Genomic DNA, 23,003 nt, shown 5'->3' on the forward strand with positions numbered 1-23,003 from the left:
TATGAACTATGCCGTGCCCAAGCCTCCGAGCTTGGCTCGCTGCTCGCGCTCTCAGTAGATCTGTACGTGGCTATGTATGTAGCACCTTTATAACCTACCTACATTGTACTGACTAAACAGTTGCATTCTAGCAGAAGAACGGAAGTGTTGCGTTGTGACTGGTACAGGCCGTGGTTGGGCGTGTGTTCAGGGTTTTCAGTTTGTGCGCAGTGTGGCAGTGCGCGCCGTTCTCCTACAGCTGTACAGTAATCCTGTACACGGATTCCATTCAACGTCAACTTTAAAAACTGTAGTGCAGGCAGAACGCTTGTGTGTACCATTCACTGCCTTTCTGGTTTTGCCTGAAGACCACCGGCTACACGATATGCAGCCCGGCTAGCTCAGTCGGTAGAGCATGAGACTCTTAATCTCAGGGTCGTGGGTTCGAGCCCCACGTTGGGCGCTTACTTTTTTTTCATTGAAGAGTTCTGTCTCGTGACCACCAAAACTGGCTTAGTTCTCCGATTGACTCGCGTTGTTCTGTTTTCTTCCTTTTGTTGACTGTTTCCGGCATAGTTCTCTCGCAGAGCATGTCCGTGCTGTCGCGAATGCGATCGGATTTTATTCGTAGTCACGAGCACAATGCATGTATATAACCAAGAATTCACAGCTACGTATACATGTATCGTTGTTCAGTGCATGATTTGTACGTTCAATCACTCGCATCCCTTTGTGACACCTCTTCTTCACTTTGCACTTCGTAACACTTCGTTGCATTTCTAAGGTTCAATTCTGGGCACCCCTTTTCTCGCCTTGCACTTCGTTGCATTTCTAAGGTTCAATTCTGGGCACCCCTTTTCTCACCTTGCACTTCGTTGCATTTCTAATGTTTCCGTTCCGGGCACCTTTCGAACCCATGCACTTGGGCTTGCACACGCACTGACATCCAACACGGACTGTGTGTACGACTATCGGCATCTTTGATGGCCTTCACTATCCATTTTTATGCTCACAGTTGGACTCGTTGCACCGTGCGTATCTTTATGTGTCACCTTTTCAGCTACATGCACGTGGAGCTGTTTTAGTTCCACAACTTGGTGCTCTTCTTGCTTCTCTTTGATTCTTCGCTACTCCTTGGGAGCTAATTTCGATGCGTTTGTATATTTATCGCTTGTATATTTCTGCTGACGCTGTACGCAAGACACTTTCACGGCACACTACTGCTACAGGCATGCACTCCGACTCACCTATATTATCGCTCTCCCCTTGTAAATATTCTTCAGGCTTGATTCACAAGAAAATTGGGCACTAAGGAAAAAATGGTCTGCTTCGAGTGGTTTATGTAAAGGGTATGTCCATGGTTCGCGACACGTGCCATTAATTTTGTGGAGTGACAGTCGCGGATGGGTCCGATGCACGTGATCCAGTTATCTCCTAGCTTCTCGGCTAATCGGTTGATGGCACCCGACAGGCAGGCGGAGAGTCAAGAAATGCTTCACAACGGTCCAGCAGCATATTATCAGGTAAGCAAGTCGGCAATAGGATGTTCAGTCTTTGACGACTTTGTGGTGTGTCTGATATACACGTGTCCCACCGCTTTAGGAGCTGCATCTGCGCCTTAATCCATGGAGGGCGGTGGCGATCGTACAGATGCGGAAAACCTGCGCCTTGATCCATGGAGAGCGGTGGCGATCGTACAGATGCGGAAAACTCCCCCTCCAGCCGAGTCTCTCGCAAACTGTGAATTTGTTTAAGCCGGCATGTTATGTTTAGAGTACTGTAAAGTGAGAAACTTTTGCTAGAGATTAAATTTTGCAATTTTCGCGACCATCACACATTCGCGAATAGAAATCGTCGCAAACCTTTCCGCACATTGATTGTAGACAGTACAAGATCCGACTGAAGAGATGGAATCGCAAACGTTTCTGATCATGAACCAGCCCGATTTAAGAAAACGCTAAATTTGCACGCTGCGAACGTTTGTCACTTTGACAGTACTGTGAGTGCAAGACTGTTCCAGCACTGTATGGGTATCTAAACCTTCTTAGGCACTCAGTCATGCACCCCGTGCACACCGTCACACAAAAGATCACCGCCTTTTTAGATAAGGAACAAATTATGCATGGTTGAAAGGAGAGAGAAAATGAGAGAGACAATTAAGCGAGCAAGACAACAACAAGACGAACAACAAAGGACGACACACAGTCGGTGATGCCAGACTCATCCACTGGCCTCTGGCGAGCCACGGCCACACGCTCCATGCGGTACCTGCCGTCCCAGGCTCCAGTCCCCAGCTTCTGCCGATCCACCACCTTCTCTGCCTCCTCTCCGCGTCTTCTTCCGCTTCCACCAGCTCCTCGTCTCTCCTCCATCCCCACGCTTACTCTCTAGTTGTACTATTACTTGTATTAGTTGTTGACGACGACGAACAGACTCATGACAAACTTACTCATCCTCTGCGTCCCGGGTTTCGGCACCACGTTGTAACGGAATCACAGCCATTCCGTTCCCCGGGACGCAGGACACAAAGGACAAGACTGGTTTATTACATTATTTATATTTGGACATTACGGAAATGGAGACAACACTCAAAGGGACGAACAAGAAGACTGACAAAAGGACTCTCGACTACAAAATCGCGCATGCTCATATCACACATGCACGCGACTAGACGAGACAGTTTGGGGAATGCCATCACACAGGAAAACAACACATCATTTTACAACACCTGCCCCCTTGATGACATTCCACAAAATAATAAACCGACACCACGTTCCACATGCACAACAGCAAAAGGAACCACAGCAAAACAGAAAAACCAACCAACAGCTTACATTGTGGCACAACAAAACTGGGCCACGACACAGGGCCAAACCAAGACACAAGAGCCGACGCTCTAAACTCAGGCACACAAGGATAACCGAAACACGAGAGCCAAAGCTCCAACAAAATAATAACAATATGCGCGCAGCAGCGCAAAATAAATCTACAACACAAATTAATGCAGAACAACAGAACGACGAGAAGAGCAACATACCGACAACCAAACTCAACAACACAGCAACCAACTGAACAGCGAGAGAAACACGATCAGACAACACAGCGATCGGACAGTTCCTGGAGGAACCGCTGTACTTCAGGAGAGACAGGCTTATCCCATGCGGACTGGCCAGACACGAGGCGCTTCAAGAAGCTGCAGGCCGGACGAAGCCAACAGCAGACGGGATAATGGCTGAGCGCCCGACCGCACCAACTGAAGAGTTCCCGCTTCGTAGTCGTGGGTGGAACAGACAGATCAACACCCTGACGACGGGTCCACAAGACTTCACCCGTGGCGCTAGAATGGAGCTGCAAGCCCAGAACACGGGCATCAGGCAATGGCTCTGCAGGCTTGGTCTCAAAACCAAACGCAGCAAGCTGAGAGGACACTTCGGCAGCACGGTCAAGCGGCACGTGGATATCATCCACGTAGTTGTCGGCATCGACCACGTCACGCAAGACCCACTTCACTATGACGTCAGGCGAAATAGCACGTCATCGTACATTTGAGATCAGCGGGAAGAAGATGACGACGTCCACTAATTTAGTATCTTTGCACACGAATCTGCTGTGTGTGTGACTCTGTGTGTCAGCTATGATATCATCTTCTGTGGTTCCATGCCTAGCATGTACGTCTGAACCATCCTGCAAAGTTTGAATGACGTAGGTTGAGCGATCGCTCCGCGAAATATACTTTTTGAAATTCTCTTCATAGTATATCTTCCACCATTGAAATTTCGAATTTCTTCAAAAAAAGTGCTGAGAGGGGTGGCTTGCAACCTCGATATGGCTTGTTCCAGGTATGCTTTGGAGCCATCTTCTGTTGAAGTAGTGGCGGGGATCTGCCCTGCAACTGCAACAACAAAAAATGATTCGATCTGAGAAAGGGTGAGACCGCGAATCTCGGTTGAATATTGAGTATTTCAAGCCTTTTCACGACGAAGATGGAGTTCTTTTTGGAGATGGACGTCGCGGCAAAGGACATGGTGTCCGACGTCTGGCGTCTGGTGAAGCCAGGGATCATTTGTCCAGTCAGGTCGGCAGCCTAACCGTCGGTAAGCTTGTGTTTGGATCCCGTTCTGCTCGATGTGGTAGATCACAAACAATTTTGATATCGCACAAATTGATCTCAGCATCGTGCGTACGGTATTTTATATTCAGAAAATCCCAAAGTGTCTCTGTGTGGCCGTCCTATGCCACGAGAAACTCCAATCAGGCTCCTATGTCCTCTGCCTTCATGATTGAATGTTCACTTCGTTTGAACAACGAACACAACAATCGAGGACGGCTTTGCAATGAAAAATACAGTTATACTGGAGCTGAAAAAAAAGAAGAAAAAAACGTGCTCAGGATGAGACTCGAGTACACGCATACTCTCCCAGCAGGTGAAACGCAAATTTTTGTGAAAAATGCGTGACGCCGACTGACCAGTAATTTCGCCTGACGATGTCTAGGAACTTGGGGGCAATGGATAGACCGAACGCCATCCGTTCCATCACGTAACGCTGGCCGTCGACGAGGACAACCTGGTATGGCAGCAATGATGGTGCGACATGGACCTGTAAGTAGGCCTTGCGAATGTCCAGGAGAACGTACTCAGATGCAGGTCCAGCCTGCCGCCACTTCCGTAATTTCTCACCACAGGCAGGTGCTTCTGAGCCAGGATGTGAGATGATGCAGGCATTCAGCCTGCGATAGTCCAAGCAAGGGCGAACTGGAGTGGACGACTTGTGCTCCTGGACTTGAGCAAGGAAAGGCAGCACACACTTGGGCTGGCCATGTTGGTCCACATCATACGGCTGCAGCCAGCCGTTGTCAATCCAAGTCCGGACCTCCTGCTGGAACAGGGTCTCCTGCTCATCAGTCAGTTTCGAGCGAGAGTACTCGCCTATGCCACAGCCAACGGGCGACTGAGGCTCGCTCCCACTTTGCCATTTCCAGGTCAGCTCCCATCTCTTACGAGCAGCGTCCCAGCACACTTGGCCATCATCCGTTGCTAGGGTGACATTACCCTCGTCATCTCTGGTAACTGTCACATGCCCATATGGATGGTCATGGGTCGACCTCTCGGGTGGAGCTGCAACTGGGTCAATGGTCTGCGGTTTCGTGCCAAACGTCACACCAGTGAGCACGCCATGATCATACTGGACGTCAACACCGCCCAGTGCGGAAATCAGTTCCAGGCCAATGACCAGATCTGAGCCAACGGCATGCAAATCAGGGACGACGAGAAACCGACTCATAGTGCATGGCAGATAAACAGCATCATCGAGTCTGGACACCTGCAGCGAAACTTCACCCTGGATAGGCACACTGTTGCCGTCAATAGCCGAAATTGCCAGTTCGGACGGACGAACATCCACATTCAGGGCCTCCACCAGCTGCCGGCTCACCAGGTTGCGGCTGGCGCCGGTGTCCACGACTGCCTTAGGGCGAGCAGACTGTTCTCCCACAGCAATATCCACATGGAGACGCGGCAAAGAGCATGCATTCGCATCAGGCACACAGAGGCATGGATCAGGCGTGCGCTCAGGTGCTGCGGCCTGCACTTCAGACTCCTTTGCACGCCAGGACGTGTCAGACTGCTGGCGGGACTGGCGCCACTTCTTGTACTCCGGACAGTTTGGCTTCACGTGACCTGTCTCATCGCAGAAGAAACAGGTCAAAGCTGGCCGCCCACCACCATTGCCATGACTTCTGCTGCTGCCAGAACTCCGGTTTGCGGGACAATTGCGCGAAATATGTCCAGCCTGATTACAACGAAAACATAAAACATTCCGGCTGCGTTGGGAGCTAGCAGCCGCAGCGCCGACCGGCTCTTTCGGACGAGATGTACCCTCCGCGCTCCGCAAGCGACGGACATACTCAATACAGTCAGATACAGACTCCATGGAACAATTTATTCGCAACTGGCGTTGAAACTCCCAGGGCAAACCAGCAACGAACTGCTCAATGACTACACGGTCTTTGCCGTCACTCGCGACTTTCTGGCCAGCACCAACTAGCAGTTTCTTCAAGTCTGCAGCGTACCCCTCGACGCTCTCATCGGTCCGCAACGTGCGGGCACGAAATTTCTGGAAAGACGCAGCAGGCGTCGTACTGAATGCACTTTTCAAAGTTGCTTTCACCGCATCCGGGTCAGCTTTGTCGGTTGACGAAAGCTCGTCCCACACCAGGTAGGCCTCGTTCTCCAGAAATAACGGTAAATTGTTCATCTTGTCTGTGCTCGAACTCCACTGCTGGAGGTTCGCTAATACTAAAAACTTAGACCAGAAGGCCTCGAAATCATCGCCACTACCACGATAGGGTTTCACAAACGCCTCGATACGCCTGGACATTCTCACAGGGTTTCGGTACCACTTTGTTATCTAAACCTTCCTAGGCACTCAGTCATGCACCCCGTGCACACCGTCACACAAAAGATCACCGCCTTTTTAGATCAGGAACAAATTATGCATGGTTGAAAGGAGAGAGAAAATGAGAGAGACAATTAAGCGAGCAAGACAACAACAAGACGAACAACAAAGGACGACACACAGTCGGTGATGCCAGACTCATCCACTGGCCTCTGGCGAGCCACGGCCACACGCTCCATGCGGTACCTGCCGTCCCAGGCTCCAGTCCCCAGCTTCTGCCGATCCACCACCTTCTCTGCCTCCTCTCCGCGTCTTCTTCCGCTTCCACCAGCTCCTCGTCTCTCCTCCATCCCCACGCTTACTCTCTAGTTGTACTATTACTTGTATTAGTTGTTGACGACGACGAACAGACTCATGACAAACTTACTCATCCTCTGCGTCCCGGGTTTCGGCACCACGTTGTAACGGAATCACAGCCATTCCGTTCCCCGGGACGCAGGACACAAAGGACAAGACTGGTTTATTACATTATTTATATTTGGACATTACGGAAATGGAGACAACACTCAAAGGGACGAACAAGAAGACTGACAAAAGGACTCTCGACTACAAAATCGCGCATGCTCATATCACACATGCACGCGACTAGACGAGACAGTTTGGGGAATGCCATCACACAGGAAAACAACACATCATTTTACAACAGTATGGGTATAACGTTACTTCGATTTCCGAAGTGTAGCTAATGTGTGTGTTGTGTGCGCTTGCTCGCACTCTTGTTCATCTGCATGAGCGTGTGTGTGCGTACGTGTGTGTGTGTGTGTGTTTGCGTGCGTGTGTTTGTGTGTGTGTGTGTGTGTGTGTGTGTGTGTATGTGTGTGTGTGTGTGTGTGCGATCCCTGCCAGCCTAATTGATATTGCACTGTCCCCCGGCGTCACCAGTGATTGGTTCGAGTTCCGTTTGTGGATCCTTCCTTTGCATCTTGGACTATCATCTCCACCTGCTGAATCAACTTGTCTCCGTGGCGCAATCGGTTAGCGCGTTCGGCTGTTAACCGAAAGGTTGGTGGTTCAAGCCCACCCGGGGACGACCACTACTTTTTTTGCAATAGTCTTTGGGCGCACGAAAGAAAGAAAAAAAGAGGGTGGACATGTTTGGAAAGTTTGGGCCAAATAGTAGCCCATATTTTTAATATTGCTTCAAAAATCAGAAGAAGAATTTATTGGTGCGGTGAATGCCGCACCTGCCGCGCCGGTCTCGACACCCCTGCTATGGTGTGTGTTTGTTTGGGATTTCCTACCGACTGTCGTGGATTGTGAAAAGAGAACCCAAAGGGCATAACCGTGACAACATTGCGACGTTACATCAGGAGGCGCTGGATTATGCCGAGGAACTTCTCTGCCGTACTGTTGTGGTGTTGTTGTTGGCATGATGTTGTAGTGTTAGTAGTTCATGAATGGCTGATCTAGAATCGGTGATGATGAACACTAGAGTCAGAATGTGTTCATAGGGAAGCTGACTACTGGTTGAAAATCAAGATCGTACTCACTAGGATCATTTCTATAGTACGTATCCCGTCTTTGTTCTCCTACAAAGACAACTGCATAAGCCACGAGGATGACATGTAGCATCCTCCCCTGAGCGGGAAGCGCACCAGCACGACAGCATCCATGTTTGGATGCAAGAGTGCTGGTGATTGATGACCGTTCTGCACTGTCCTTCTGGTCAGTGTGGAGGGGGAGGCTGCTTTATGAGTGGCTTTTCTTTATAAATGAAAAGGAATTTTGTTGCCTCTGTAATACCAAGAGTACATAACCCAGGGGCTATTATCCTCTTGGTAATGCCCTGTGCAGAATATGTGTCCAAATTAGGGCTGAAAAGGTTATTGTGAATAATCAGTTATGCAATCGTTAGGACCAAACAAACCGATAACTTTTTGATAGACGGCTACTTGTAGGCAGCGATTTTTAGAACATTTTGCGAAAAAGAACCTTCATAACTACCTCTCCTCTGATGGGTTCCGAACATCATAGGTGAACCAAACAAGGGTTATCAGGAGCAACTTCTAGCTGTTGTTGAGTGTGACTGGTGCAGTGTTTGTGCCGGTTTCTGCAAGCGTCGTCTGGTCTCGTCTGATCACAAGAATATTCCACCACTACTATTTGACGGACCTACTGAAGATGGCAACAACAAATTATTTTTTCTTCATAACTCCATCAATTCTTGTGGAAATTCGAATGGTCTGCGCTAAAAATCGTGTGGTTCCTTATGAAATCTTTGGACACAAACGCAACTGTACGGTCTTGTGCCAATCATTGAAATCGAACCCTGTGGTTGAACTTGCACATAGCATATGCTGTCCCACCACAGATCTACAACAAGCTCCGGGCTGAGCACCATGGAGTAGTAAAATACCGGCATTTTACCACTCCCTGGTGAGCACACGTGCAGCAGGATGCCCTGCATACAGTACTGTCCGGCGCCGAAAAACGGAGCGCCGAGGAGCGAACAGGCTAGAATTTCACCAGGCACAGCATACCAATGTATACACGGGCCGGTGACTCAACTATGTATAGACTGTAGTACATGACAATAAGAACGGTTTACGCTACGAGCCTGACCCGCCAGTTTGTCGATGAGCGACTGTACAGTAATCCTGTACACGGATTCCATTCGTTTTTTTTTTTTTTTACGAAGCCTCTTGTACGGGCAAAATTAATAAACCCATACAATCATGTCATGAAAATACAAAAGATGACCAAAATGATAAAGTAATAATTATTGTTTGCGTTCCGGCTCTCCACCTTCTCGACAGAAACACATGCCCATAATATCAAAAACGGGCAACGCCAGCTTCTGCAATAACAACCTCAGCAGAGACAGGATCAGCAGTGAGGTGAGCTGTGAATGTGCTGCGAGCCCCACGGAGGCACATGACGCTGGCACGCAATAATGCAAAGCTCAAGCGGCAGCGGAGGTTGGCCATCACGTTGCTGTAGGGCTCGGCGGTCTTCTCAGCTAGCAGACTAGCAATTCTCTTGTAGAATGCAGTGGCGCATCTGCTCATGCCCCCAGTGGTGGACAGGACGGCTGGGACGAAGGAGGCATGTTCGATATTGCGCACCCGCTGCTCATATGCCCTATTCTTCTCTCGCTCATGTTTGACATAGCAAGCGGCAATCGAGTTGGAGCGATTCGAGGACGCACGTGGGTTGAACACCCGAACATCAACAAAGGTGCGCTCGAATCGCCCACCCCAAATGCCACTTGCTGCCACATCTAGCCGGGCTTGGTCATCGGTGTTGGCAGACCGGTACCGTAGCTGTTCCCCTGTCAGTGGTTGAAGGTGGGGCTCCACAGCAACTTGATGGGCGACTTGCTTCAATGTCCTGGCGGTTAGGTCCCGGATCTCATTATGCCGGAGGGTTGGGAAGCCCCCTAGGGAACATGACAGGGCATGGGACACGGAGAATTCCTTCCTGCATTGACAGGATGTCGGAAGTCAGGGAGGTAGCCAGTTGTACCGCAGGCACACAGCGTCGCGAAACTCTCCTTTCGTGAGGTTGAAGCGGTGACAGCGAAGAGGTCTGCAGGTGAGCCAGCTGGAGGCGCCTTTTTCCGCTGCCAAATCCAGGGTTCTCTGCATGTCCGCCGACACCGATGAGCGGAGGAGCAAAGCATCAGCTCGAGCACTATCCCGGGTATCGGATCTGGCCTGCGCCTTTGCCTGCCGGACGCGCGCAATGGCATTGCCCAGCTCAAAGTCCTGTCGTAGAATGCATTCGGTCAGCGCCTGAGAGACCCGAACTGAAGACTCGTGTTGTTGGGCAACTGACGATGGAGGTGTCAGGCCCAGACCGCCGTGGCGACATGGTAGGGCGATCATTGCCCTCTCCGTGGCGTTAACCTGACGGCCAAGGAGAGCAGGAACAAGGCAGTTGGTGACTGCATCATCGAGCGGCGTTAACTGCTCAGCGAGACCGGGCATGGTGCGGCAAAGGAATGTCCACTTGCTCTGGAGGCCGCGGGTGAAGGCAGAGTACGCTGCCTGTGGCTGCGAGGTGGCTATCTCCCCCAGTCGCTTGACCTGCTGTGTCCATGTGGCTATCTTGCCGTCTGCGTACGCTGTGGTGAAGTCGGTGGAGCCGATCGCCGCACCCAGATACCGACAACCGTTGGTGTTGATGGTGACACCGGTGCCGTCAAAGATCTGGACTGCATCTGCGTAGAATTCAGGTTTCACGCTGAGGACGGTTTTCTCGGCATTCGGGTAGTACCCATAGCTGGGTCCCTTTTCGACCAGGAGATCCCACCATTGGCGAAGTTTGACAAGCTTCCCACCCGCACCCGAGTCGTCGGCAAACCAGGATTGGGTAGCTCCGTCGACAGCCACAGCCTGTATCAACGGGAGGACACCCAGAGCATAGATAGGCATGGCAATGGGGTCGCCTTGTGTTGTTCCTTCCGATGATTTGATGGTCTCTCCTCCCACATAGAGGTTTGCTGGATGGCGGTAGGTGTTGGTCACCAATGGCGACAGCGATGGACAAAGGTGCTGGATGTTCCTTAAACCCACTTCACGATTTAGGCTGTTGAAGGCATTCCGTGCATCTGCCAGGAGTATGCCCTCGGACTCAGGGTCTTCATAGACGCTTCTCATGGCGTGGATAGCTGCCTCTATGCCATTGTCATGACCTGTGCATAGCTGCAAACTTCCTGCTGCGTCGCGGATGTCATCGCCGATCACATAGAGAATTGCCTTCCCTAGAATGCGTCGTAGGACTTCCCCGATACCGATCGGTCGAACCCCAGGTTGCTTGTCGAGGGGGACCAGCCTGCAGGCAACATAGGCACTCAAGGATGTTGGGTCCAGATAGCTTGTCGCGAGTCTCCGGGCGCAGCTAGCCATTGCGTCACACAGTCGGTCTGAGGCCTCCGCAAATCCTGTGCACATTCTGCGCCACGTGTTTGCATCTACGCCAGAGGGGCCGGCAGCGCCAAACGTGTTAAGGGCAGCCTTGCGGATGAATGCACGTGTCAGCGACTCAAAGCGGGTGGGATGTGGAGGCACCGGTGGCTCTCCCGGGATCAACGCGTGCTCCTGCAATGGCTCTGCTGGTGGGTGCTTGTCCCACAGGATGTCCAGCACGGACTTGTCACCTACCCGGTCATCCAACTCCATTGGGCCTTTCATTCAACGTCAACTTTAAAAACTGTAGTGCAGGCAGAACGCTTGTGTGTACCATTCACTGCCTTTCTGGTTTTGCCTGAAGACCACCGGCTACACGATATGCAGCCCGGCTAGCTCAGTCGGTAGAGCATGAGACTCTTAATCTCAGGGTCGTGGGTTCGAGCCCCACGTTGGGCGCTTAGTGTTTTTCATTGAAGAGTTCTGTCTCGTGACCACCATAACTGGCTTAGTTCTCCGATTGACTCGCGTTGTTCTGTTTTCTTCCTTTTGTTGACTGTTTCCGGCATAGTTCTCTCGCAGAGCACGTCCGTGCCATTAATTTTGTGGAGTGACAGTCGCGGATGGGTCCGATGCACGTGGTCCAGTTATCTCCTAGCTTCTCGGCTAATCGGTTGATGCCACCCGACAGGCAGGCGGAGAGTCAAGAAATGCTTCACAACGGTCCAGCAGCATATTATCAGGTAAGCAAGTCGGCAATAGGATGTTCAGTCTTTGACGACTTTGTGGTGTGTCTGATATACACGTGTCCCACCGCTTTAGGAGCTGCATCTGCGCCTTAATCCATGGAGGGCGGTGGCGATCGTACAGATGCGGAAAACCTGCGCCTTGATCCATGGAGAGCGGTGGCGATCGTACAGATGCGGAAAACTCCCCCTCCAGCCGAGTCTCTCGCAAACTGTGAATTTGTTTAAGCCGGCATGTTATGTTTAGAGTACTGTAAAGTGAGAAACTTTTGCTAGAGATTAAATTTTGCAATTTTCGCGACCATCACACATTCGCGAATAGAAATCGTCGCAAACCTTTCCGCACATTGATTGTAGACAGTACAAGATCCGACTGAAGAGATGGAATCGCAAACGTTTCTGATCATGAACCAGCCCGATTTAAGAAAACGCTAAATTTTCACGCCGCGAAAGTTTGTCACTTTGACAGTACTGTGAGTGCTGTGAGTGTTCCAGCACTGTATGGGTATAACGTTACTTCGATTTCCGAAGTGTAGCTAATGTGTGTGTCGTGTGCGCTTGCTCGCACTCTTGTTCATCTGCATGAGCGTGTGTGTGCGTACGTGTGTGTGTGTGTGTTTGCGTGCGTGTGTGTGCGTGCGTGTGCGATCCCCGCCAGCCCAATTGATATTGCACTGTCCCCCGGCGTCACCAGTGATTGGTTCGAGTTCCGTTTGTGGATCCTTCCTTTGCATCTTGGACTATCATCTCCACCTGCTGAATCAACTTGTCTCCGTGGCGCAATCGGTTAGCGCGTTCGGCTGTTAACCGAAAGGTTGGTGGTTCAAGCCCACCCGGGGACGACCACTACTTTTTTGCAATAGTCTTTGGGCGCACGAAAGAAAGAAAAAAAGAGGGTGGAAATGTTTGGAAAGTTTGGGCCAAATAGTAGCCCATATTTTTATTATTGCTTCAAAAATCAGAAGAAGAATTTATTGGTGCGGTGAATGCCGCACCTGCCGCGCCGGTCTCGACACCCCTGCCATGGTGTGTGTTTGTTTGGGATTTCCTACCGACTGTCGCGGATTGTGAAAAGAGAACCCAAAGGGCATAACCATGACAACATTACGACGTTACATCAGGAGGCGCTGGATTATGCCGAGGAACTTCTCTGCCGTACTGTTGTGGTGTTGTTGTTGGCATGATGTTGTAGTGTTAGTAGTTCATGAATGGCTGATCTAGAATCGGTGATGATGAACACTAGAGTCAGAATGTGTTCATAGGAAAGCTGACTGCTGGTTGAAAATCAAGATCGTACTCACTAGGATCATTTCTATAGTACGTATCCCGTCTTTGTTCTCCTACAAAGACAACCGCATAAGCCACGAGGATGACATGTAGCATCCTCCCCTGAGCGGGAAGCGCACCAGCACGACAGCATCCATGTTTGGATGCAAGAGTGCTGGTGATTGATGACCGTTCTGCACTGTCCTTCTGGTCAGTGCGGAGGGGGAGGCTGCTTTATGAGTGGCTCCATTCTTTATAAATGAAAAAGAAAATATTTGTTCAGTTCTTGCGAAGTACTGTTGCCTCAGCAAGGCCATGTGCAGATCATTAGGCAGCAATGTTTTGAAGTTTTTGCGAAAATGCTTCACAACTCCGTCAAATCTTGTGCTAATTCTGCAATCGAAGGGTCTGTGCTAAAAATCGTGTGGTTCTTTATGAAGTCTTTGGTCACACATGCACAAGTGTCGTGTGCCAATTATTGAAATCCAACCCTGTGGTTGAACTTGCACGTAGCATGACATTGTGCTGTCCCGCCCCAGATCTACAACAAGCTCAGGGCTGAACACCAGGGAGTAGTAAAATACTGGCATTTTACTACTCCCTGGTGAGCACATGTGCAGCAGGACGCTCGGCGTACAGTACTGTCTGGCGCCGTAAAACGGAGCGCCGAGGAGCGAAGAGGCTAGAATTTCACCAAGCACAGTATACCAAGGTATACATGGTGACTCAACTGTACGTAGACTGTAGTACATTAATATAAGAAAAGTTTACATGAAAATAAGAACGGTTTAGGGGACATCCGTAAATACATGTATTTACTTAAAGACCCCTGTTAGACGTCTCTAAGTAAATACATGTACTTGGTCCGACTTATTAAAATGTGTGTTTCGCTTCGAACGTCAGCCAAACAAATTCAAATAATCTCAGGACGGAACAAACTTTCCAGCTACCTAACACTGTCCTTCAGTTGTCGATTTGTGATGTTGAAGAAGAAGGGGCTCCAACCCCAAAGGAGGCAGCGCCTCAGGATCCTAGTCGACTCGAGCATTTTGCGTGCGAATTTTGTCGTCAGAGGACTCCTGTTGCTTCTCGCGCAACACAGAGAAGGCCTGGTGCTGAAATCAACACCCCACTGCGATGGGGAATTGTCACGGAGTACCAGAAACTCCTGGGCGATCGTTCTCGAGTGCTTCCTGGCAGATTGAAATCGCTGCAGTCGCTGTTTCCTTGGAAGAATCAAGTTCAGCAAACGCGTCATCCAGAAACTCGTGCAGAAAGCACCTGCATCGCTCCGTCCAGTTTGTGCTGATCTTTCTCTCATTCGTTCACGATGTGGCGGCCGACGAATCAAGATCACAGAAGAGATCGTCGAGAAGTTGATCGATATAAACAACCGCCCTTGAGGTCGACTTTCAGGCGACCACCTGGCTGGAAAACTGAAGCGCAGAAAGGGTGAATACGGTGCGTGAATGGCGCGGAGTCCTCGCCGACTCTTCGGAGCCGCGATCGCGATGCGTCACAAGATCGCCAGTCTCCGGGGCCAGTGGATTTGTGAAACAGGCAGGGAAGAGCACGCATGATCTGATGCAGCTGACTGTGTGACAGTCATGTCGACACAGATCGGACTCATAAGTTCTACGCGCGCGGCACACGGTGATGAGAAGTGATGTTTTTATGCGTGGTGGTTTACTTGTTCGCCTCATTTGAAAGTCTCGTGGGAGCGTCAGGCGAAAACACCTACAGCCACCATTCTGGCAGTCGTACTGCACGAGGAGGAGGCGAAGTCGATCGTCTAAATCGTGTCTATGGAGTGAAAAAATCAAGGAAGCGCAGTGTAGCTTGGAGGAGATGAAAAATATGTCGACGTTTTGCAGGTCGACGCACTTGAAGAAGCGCCCTGAGACAACAGCAGAGATGAAAACTAGAAGGTCAGGGCAAGAAACGACACAGTAGTTATCTATCTATCGTCTCTTGGTCGATTTTTTAGTACAGGTGCTCCTTTGGACAGAGGCTTGAGTTTTGAAGCGAAGCGCACATTTTAATAAGTACATGTACCGTATTTCTCCGTTTATAAGTCGCACTCGATTATAAATCGCACCCCCTTTTTCAGGTTTGAGCAATATCGATTCGATATATTGACTTCAGTAGTGAGTCACGCTCGATTGTAAGTCGCACCCCCTTTTTTACCCTTGAATTTTAGTGTAAAAAGGTGCGACTTATATTCGGGGCAATGCGGTATTTACGGACGGCCTCTAATACATGAAAATAAGAACGGTGTACATGTAGATTAAGATAAGAATGGTTAGGCTACGAGCCTAAGGCCCGGGCACACCGAGCTCGATTCAGGCGTTCAGCCGAAAAAGCGCTTGTTTATGTCACTATTACCATGGAAATAGCTGAAAAATGTCCTACAAGCGACTTTCAGCCGTGGCTGACTCTCAGCCGTTTTTTTCCGGCTTGTTTCAGCCACAGCTTGTACAAGCGGCTGAAAGCCGAAGTTCAAAAAATAATTCGAGTGCGCTTGGAGCACACCATGTAGCTAGTTGACATGATGAACTGATATTGATGTTCTTTCTTGTGTCCGTGGAACCGTGCTATCCCTGTGCCTTTGGTTTTGACCGTGAGTCTGTCTATCCAACTACACTGTATTCGGTTTGATTTGGATTTTGTCCGACGACCATGGATTTCTGCCGCTGTGCCTCTAGACTGCTGCGTAGATTGTTGGAGCTGTGGTTTGAGGCCAAGACAAGGCACCACACTCGCGACCGAATTCATGAAGAAAGCCGGGTACGAAAAAGAGAGTGGATTGCAACTGAGTTGAAGAACGGCAACCGGCGGGGCAGAAAGCTCGACATCAGGAAACACCACCCGAACCATAGCGTCCATGCACACCGAACAAATAAAAAGAGCACGACTTCGCAATTCAGAATCCGGGCTTCCTTTGCTTCTTCATCAAAACTGAACACTAGAACAAGTACAGTTTTAGATCGCGAACGTTCTGCTTTCCGGTTTCTTGCAAACATTGGTGTGTTTCGAGATAATTATTCAAAATTTGGCGGGTAAGAAAAACAAGCCATTCAAGCTTTGCACTCAAGGTCTGGTGTGACCGCGTCACAGGGACCACGCAAGCCAGCTGAGCGCCAGCGATAACAAGCCCAAAGTGGCTTGTTTCGGTGTGACCGGGGCCTAACCCCCGGTTTTTCGATGACCTACGGTACTGTATTCCCGTACACGGATTCCATTCAACGTAAACTTTAAAAACGGTAGTGTATGCAGGATGCTTGTGTGTGTGCTGTTCACTGCCTTTCTGGTTTTCCCTGAAGACCACATGCTACACAGTGTGCAGCCCGGCTAGCTCAGTCGGTAGAGCATGAGACTCTTAATCTCAGGGTCGTGGGTTCGAGCCCCACGTTGGGCGCTCTCTTTTTTTGTGTGTCTTTTTTGCTTCTTCAACTGTGTCATTGAAGGATATAATTATGTGCCCTGATGGGCCGTAAAGCACGGCAGACATACAGGGCCAGATCCAGGGCTGTAAATGAGGGGTGCCCAAAATACGGTGGCAAAGTTTCTTTTAACATATTGATCATAGTTACACCATCACACGCCTTTGTGGCAAAACCTGACCTCCCCCCCCCCCCATACCTGGCTTGTACTCTGACGAGGCATACGCTTTCCAGGGGCGTAGCACCCGCTACGACTGGTACGACCATGGCCGTACCACTTTTCGAAAAGGGTGGTCCGTCTGGAACGTGCAAAACCGTAATAAAAAAATCAGGATCCATAGATGCATGTATGCGCATCAGACTATGACCTTTTTCTAGACTTGTACTCGTAGATCTGCCATGCATCTGCAGTCGTACTGAGTACTGTACTGTACTCGACTGCACACTGCGCCAGAAGTGTGCCAGAAGTTCCCAGAACGCAGGATTTTGTGTCTTTTTTACAAAATTTTCCCGGGGGGCGTCCCCCGGACCCCCCCCCCCTCCAACACGGCCTTTGGCCGCGCCGACCTTTGGTCGTACCACTTCCAAAACCCCTCCTACGCCCCTGCTTTCATACAGACCCTTTATTGGTGGTGGTCAGAGCTGGACCAACATTCGGGCTGCCTCTTTTTTCCTTTCGCCGGTCGATCGGCAATCGCAACATTTGTTCCAAGAACGGCACCGATCAAGTGACCAACGCCTGCTGTCGCCTATAGCACAGTGGACTTTAGTGTGTCCACATGCATTGCAGTGGCATCCAGAACAGTGCGCACGCACAGTGTTTATATGCATAACGTTGAGAAGAACGGCAGGAGCATCTCAGTTTCCTTGGGCCACGGCCACTCGACTCGGCCTGCAAGCAGTGACATATTGCCACTAGTCTAGAGACCATGCTACCCACGTTATGGTAATGGTACTTGTCTGTGTCTGTGCCGAATCACAGGATACCAGCCATGGCAACGGGTTGGCTTTCTGGTCTATTCTATTCTATCTTGAGAAATAAATGCGGCGGGCTGTAGACACTACTAGCAAGGTTTTTTTTTCATTCACCATCCCATGGCAACAGGCAATATAAAGGAAAGGGTGTTAGCCAACCATGGCGGTTTGTTTACTAGACGCATTTCTAAGCTATTCTTTGGAAAGTGCCAGTCGATGACAATTATAATAATTACGATTAAAAAAGAGAGGACCATATTAAAGTTTACAAGTCCTGACTTATGGTCCTCTCATATTTAATTTTAATCCTTGGCTCTCCATCCGAGCCTAAATAATAATCATGTGTTCGTAATTCTGCCGAGGCTGCGGTATGAAAGGTCTAAGGGATCAGAATGTCCATGGTTCTTGATGGGACCTTGATGCCATAGAAACTGATAACCACATATCTTGCTCAGCGGACCGGCGCACCAGAGCGGACAATGTAAAAATGCTAAAAATTAGTGTCACCATAGCAACCAACCGTCTGTTGATTGTGCTGCTGTCTAAGAACTTTCATGTCACACCGATGTAGTTGACACGTGTTTACATTGTTAGGATTTCACTTTCGTGTTGCATGAATGTCTACATTGCTTTGGATTGGTGATGATAGACGCTGGAGTCAAAATGCGTTTATTAGAAAGCTGACTACTGGTTGAAAATCAAGATCGTACTCACTAGGATCATTTCTATAGTACGTATCCCGTCTTTGTTCTCCTACAAAGACAACCGCATAAGCCACGAGGATGACATGTAGCATCCTCCCCTGAGCGGGAAGCGCACCAGCACGACAGCGTCCATGTTTGGATGCAAAAGAGTGCTGGTGATTGATGACCGTTCTGCACTGTCCTTCTGGTCAGTGTGGAGGGGGAGGCTGCTTTATGAGTGGCTCCTTTTTTATTGAAGTCAAAGAAAGTCTTTCACTTGCATATCCTATGAAGCTACCCTTCAACTACAAGAAACCTAGTTGAAATACCTCCCCATGTTGCAGTACAATGCCACCTGGTTTGAATTGAGGTCTAAACTGAAGCACACTTGCAGCCCTGAAGTTCATCATGATTTTCACCCATGTCCTGAGGGTGCTTTGGTCAAGTCAGGCCTTGTGATAATAGAGAGGTTCCGGGGTACGATTTTCCGTGCCAAAATCCGTGTGGGCGCTACGGATTTTTTCCAGGAGTGCTCCATACGATTTTTCGGCACGGAGAATCCGTGTGGACTGGCTTTCACACGAACCATGTTTCTTATGGAGATTTTGCGTCATCGGGTGCAGAAAGATTTTTCGCGTACAAATTTGGTACGAGAAACATGGATTTTCCGCGGGAAGTTTTGATTTCGGTACAAATTTTCAAAATATGAAGGCATAGCGCGGGAATGTGACGTGTTTGCGATCGTAACCTAGGCAATGACGGCAAACACATAAGTTCCGTACTCCGGAACATTTCACCGCTCGAAAACGACGTATAAAAAATCCGTAGCGCCTCTACGGATTTTGGCACGAAAAATCGTACTCCGGAACCTCCCTAATGCCATGGAAGGAGTTGATGTGCGGCACCGGACGTGTATAGACTGTAAACCTGAAATCGTTTGCTTTAGTTTGCGAATTGTGATGGCAGACCAGACCATTTTGGGCCTGCAACCGTTTGCGATTGGTGTCAATAGTTCGCATTTTGTGCCCACTTACAGTCGTGATTTCACACCTATCGCGAAAATCACGAACATTGCTGGGTTTCCGGTCCGCTGTTCAGACTTCACTGCCTCTATATAGAACTCGGGCATCAAACACCTGGCTTACACGCGGCATATGCACTATGTGCAGGCAAGTACCGGGCTACTCTGTCCTCACGGTCCTTATCTGTCTTCGTCTGTCTCTTTGCCATTAGCCTGTTTTGAGGTCTCTCTCCCTCTCCTCGTTTTCTTCATTTTGCCTTGTTTTGCAGCATCATTCAGGCTTCAAACTGAAGCGAACTCTGAGTGGAAAATATGCTACTGCGTTGTGGTCCTAATCAGTGGAAGTGGCAAGAAGACTCTGCTCAGAAGAATGCCAAGCGGAGCAAGAGTGCGCAAAAGTGGATGAAGACATTAGACAGTACAGTGCTGTAGGTGACAAAGAACAGGCGTGGAAGAAAGGTGTGACGAAGGACGGTGTTCCGAAGGACGACATGCCGAAGGAAAGCCTGTCGAAGACCGATGCCATGCTGAATAAGCAGGTTAGAAGTTTGCTATGTACAGTGTAACAGTGCTGTCCCACGCCGCAGAACTGGGGGCCAGAATCCTAGCCTAGGCCATTCGTATTCTTCATGTGCAAGTCTAGTCAAGTCTATGTACAGTTGAGTCACAGGTGCAGGCGTAGATGTCAGCATGCTGTGCGTGGTGAAATCCTGTTTGTTCTTCCGCGCTCCGTTCTTCGGCGCCCGGCCGTACTGTAGTGAGGGTTTCTTAATGTGTGCAAGCTCCACTGCAGTCACTTCATTACATCATACACGCACCATCCTCGAATCAAGTGGTCTCTTCGCTGCAAATTACTATATCTCAACACCATGATCGATAGAGACTGAGATATTGTCATTTGCAGCAAAGAGACCACTTCATTTGAGGATGGTGCATGTAGGGTTTTTCATATAGTGAGGGTTGTACATAGAGAGGTGTGGGCTATGGGCTATACGCCGTGGCTCTTGTCCATCTCATCTCAGATGGTAAGGTTGCGCACGTTGTTCACGGTCTTCGCGAGTTTGCCCGTATGCCATGGACGGTAAAGCATGCAGCCCGGCTAGCTCAGTCGGTAGAGCATGAGACTCTTAATCTCAGGGTCGTGGGTTCGAGCCCCACGTTGGGCGCTTCCTTTTTTCTTAAACGAATTTTTTTCACATTTGCAGACTGCATATGAGTTAGGGCATGTTCGATTGATTGGATCCGGATCCAGATCGATAGGCCTTACGCACGTTGTACAGATGCCCAAAATCCCGTATAATCCCGTAGACCCGGTTGGGTGTTGAATGTGCAGGACCCTATTGTGTTTACTGCTATTTTCACTACGAAATGAGCCCTGAAGGCATTTCATCCGAAAACGTTTTCTGACAAAGATCTAGCTAGTCATTAGTTCAATCCCAAAGTGAAGAAGCTAGAAAAGCGATTGTTTGCCATAAATTATGAAGCTAAAATGGGTCAAACGCGCACGTATAGCACACAATGAACACTCAACCACCACACTCCATCATTCACCCCAGTGTCTGGAGATATGTGGATTTTGTAGAAAAAGAAAGAAAGAAAAAACCGGGTATGTACACACCTATGGTCCTAGTACAGAACTTCGTACATCTGTACAACATGCATAAGGACCATTGAGTGGATGGTGCTTTGGATCCACCAAGGTCCAATCAAATGCTGCGCTTGATCGAATCTGGAATTTTAGTGATTTTGAGGGTTTCCATGAGAGAAAGCAACGATTTCCGCATCATCGCTTTTATTCCCGCCATTTGTACACATATCACGTACAGAGTACGAAGTTTGGCAAGAAAAGATCTGGTGGATCCGGTCAACCCTGCTCCCCGAGGTGGGTTGACCGGATCCAAATCCAAAGGATCCGAGTCCGGACTCGACCAATCGAAAGGGTGCGAATTCAGTGGATCCGGTTGATCTGGATCCGGATCCTACCAATCGAACATGCCTCTAGGAACCTGCAAGATTGCCAAGCATGTCTCCGTGGCGCAATTGGTTAGCGCGTTCGGCTGTTAACCGAAAGGTTGGTGGTTCAAGCCCACCCGGGGACGAATTACTTTTTGCATTCTTTTTCAAAATTTTGAGCTGAGACGAAAGAAAAAAAGTGAGCTGTTCCCACACCGGGAATTGAACCCGGGCCGTCTGGGTGAAAACCAGAAATCCTAACCACTAGACCATATGGGACGTGCACACTAACTCTATTAGGAAGAGTAACTGAGCTTACGAGAGTTTTGCAACTCTCGGCGAGAACTCACATCACGAGTTCAAAGTATGATTTGTACCACGTAAAACAACGGCTAGCGTGCGCGCAGTCCGAATGATCAATCATCATCGCAGACTGGTCATGACGATGACTCGCATAACTTCAAGTGAGCTGAGTGGATCTCTGTTAGCGAGGGTTTTTTCAACTCCATTGGTCGCTGAAGGCTAAACAGGCAGGGCCCATACACGGGGACACTACATCACGTGTTGTGAGATTTCGCTGTCGCCGCCGGACCCCATAGAAAGGGTACTAAGAGTTGCACACTCTTGGGAGCTTGTGTACTATTGCTAAAAGCTGTACGTATGAATGTCAAGTTTAACCTGGGGGAGATGCAGCCGACACCTTTAATTCACCGGTGAAGGTGGTATCTCCGTTTGCGCAAACCTAAGAAATATTCCGCAAATAGGCACGTTTAAATGCAAAAGGGAAGTAAAAATTGCTTGACAACACTGGCGTAACACATTGTCAGTTGGTGATTATCATGGTGCCGTCGTGTAAGCCAAACAATCATCAATGGTCAGCGGAGTGCCTCCAGACTCACTAACATCTCTACCCTGTAGCACTCACCTTCCCATTGGCCTCTATTGTCTTTTGCATGTTCTCACGTTGACCCTTTCCCGGTGGAGCAGTGTTATTGAAGTAAAAAAAATCGAGTTACACCTGTTGAAAGTGGTCGGTAGTGGCTGGCTGGTCGCTAGTCGCGGTGTATGGTAGTGCCAAGCAGACAATTTACCGAACATAAGCCGGGAGTTCATTTCTAGAAAATTTATGAAACACGCAATACAGGTAGACTCCCTCTAATTCGAATACGTTATAATTCGAACATTCCGTGGAATTCGAACTTTTTCGTCGTACCGATCTCCTGCAAGTCACTTCAAGTCGAATTCGAATGTGTAATTCGAAGTACGAAGCGTGCACCGATTGGATAATTCGAACCCTGCCTTCGTACAGAAGAGCTGTTTACAGTAGAGGTACTATGTCCTTCGAACGCTTATTTCGAAGTGAGATGGAGTTACTTCGAAGTACTATAATTGTAATTCGAAGCTCATTCTTTTGTCCTTCTCTAGCCAAGAGTAGCTCAAAAATCGATCCCTGGTCCACTCCGGGATCGACAGTAGCGTTCAAGAAACCCACCTTCTCTCGAAATTTGATTCAAGCTCGTGCGAGGCAAAGTGCAAAGATTCGATTGAAGACGACTTCTTCCAGGGGGCTGACTCCGTTTGCGGATCTGGTGGCCTTTCATGCCGCGCCAGCTCGCGCGCAGAGATGTTTGC

General features: G+C 49.3%; 1 long non-coding RNA gene and 11 other non-coding genes across 12 annotated transcripts in view; 11 read left to right on the forward strand and 1 right to left on the reverse strand.

Moving 5' to 3' along the window:
• The window catches only part of LOC135821923 (uncharacterized), a 104,588-nt gene that overhangs the window by 50,327 nt on the left and 31,258 nt on the right, over positions 1-23,003 (forward strand). The window contains exons 5-6 of the long non-coding RNA XR_010554419.1: positions 11,856-12,027; positions 19,688-19,957. This is a non-coding gene — a long non-coding RNA (uncharacterized LOC135821923). The remainder of the gene's footprint in view (positions 1-11,855; positions 12,028-19,687; positions 19,958-23,003) is intronic.
• Trnak-cuu (transfer RNA lysine (anticodon CUU)) lies at positions 370-442 on the forward strand. The gene has a single exon. It is a non-coding gene; the product is annotated as a tRNA-Lys (tRNA).
• Positions 7,391-7,464, forward strand: Trnan-guu (transfer RNA asparagine (anticodon GUU)). The gene has a single exon. It is a non-coding gene; the product is annotated as a tRNA-Asn (tRNA).
• On the forward strand, positions 7,911-8,134 carry LOC135821967 (small nucleolar RNA U3). Its single transcript, XR_010554455.1, has one exon. It is a non-coding gene; the product is annotated as a small nucleolar RNA U3 (small nucleolar RNA).
• Positions 11,671-11,743, forward strand: Trnak-cuu (transfer RNA lysine (anticodon CUU)). Its single transcript has one exon. It is a non-coding gene; the product is annotated as a tRNA-Lys (tRNA).
• Trnan-guu (transfer RNA asparagine (anticodon GUU)) lies at positions 12,799-12,872 on the forward strand. Its single transcript has one exon. It is a non-coding gene; the product is annotated as a tRNA-Asn (tRNA).
• LOC135821955 (small nucleolar RNA U3) lies at positions 13,318-13,541 on the forward strand. Its single transcript, XR_010554444.1, has one exon. It is a non-coding gene; the product is annotated as a small nucleolar RNA U3 (small nucleolar RNA).
• Positions 16,642-16,714, forward strand: Trnak-cuu (transfer RNA lysine (anticodon CUU)). Its single transcript has one exon. It is a non-coding gene; the product is annotated as a tRNA-Lys (tRNA).
• LOC135821947 (small nucleolar RNA U3) lies at positions 18,415-18,640 on the forward strand. Its single transcript, XR_010554437.1, has one exon. It is a non-coding gene; the product is annotated as a small nucleolar RNA U3 (small nucleolar RNA).
• Trnak-cuu (transfer RNA lysine (anticodon CUU)) lies at positions 20,512-20,584 on the forward strand. The gene has a single exon. It is a non-coding gene; the product is annotated as a tRNA-Lys (tRNA).
• Trnan-guu (transfer RNA asparagine (anticodon GUU)) lies at positions 21,444-21,517 on the forward strand. Its single transcript has one exon. It is a non-coding gene; the product is annotated as a tRNA-Asn (tRNA).
• Trnae-uuc (transfer RNA glutamic acid (anticodon UUC)) lies at positions 21,579-21,650 on the reverse strand. The gene has a single exon. It is a non-coding gene; the product is annotated as a tRNA-Glu (tRNA).

The sequence above is a fragment of the Sycon ciliatum genome, chromosome 7 (genome assembly GCF_964019385.1).
Source record: "Sycon ciliatum chromosome 7, ocSycCili1.1, whole genome shotgun sequence".
NCBI lineage: Eukaryota > Metazoa > Porifera > Calcarea > Leucosolenida > Sycettidae > Sycon > Sycon ciliatum.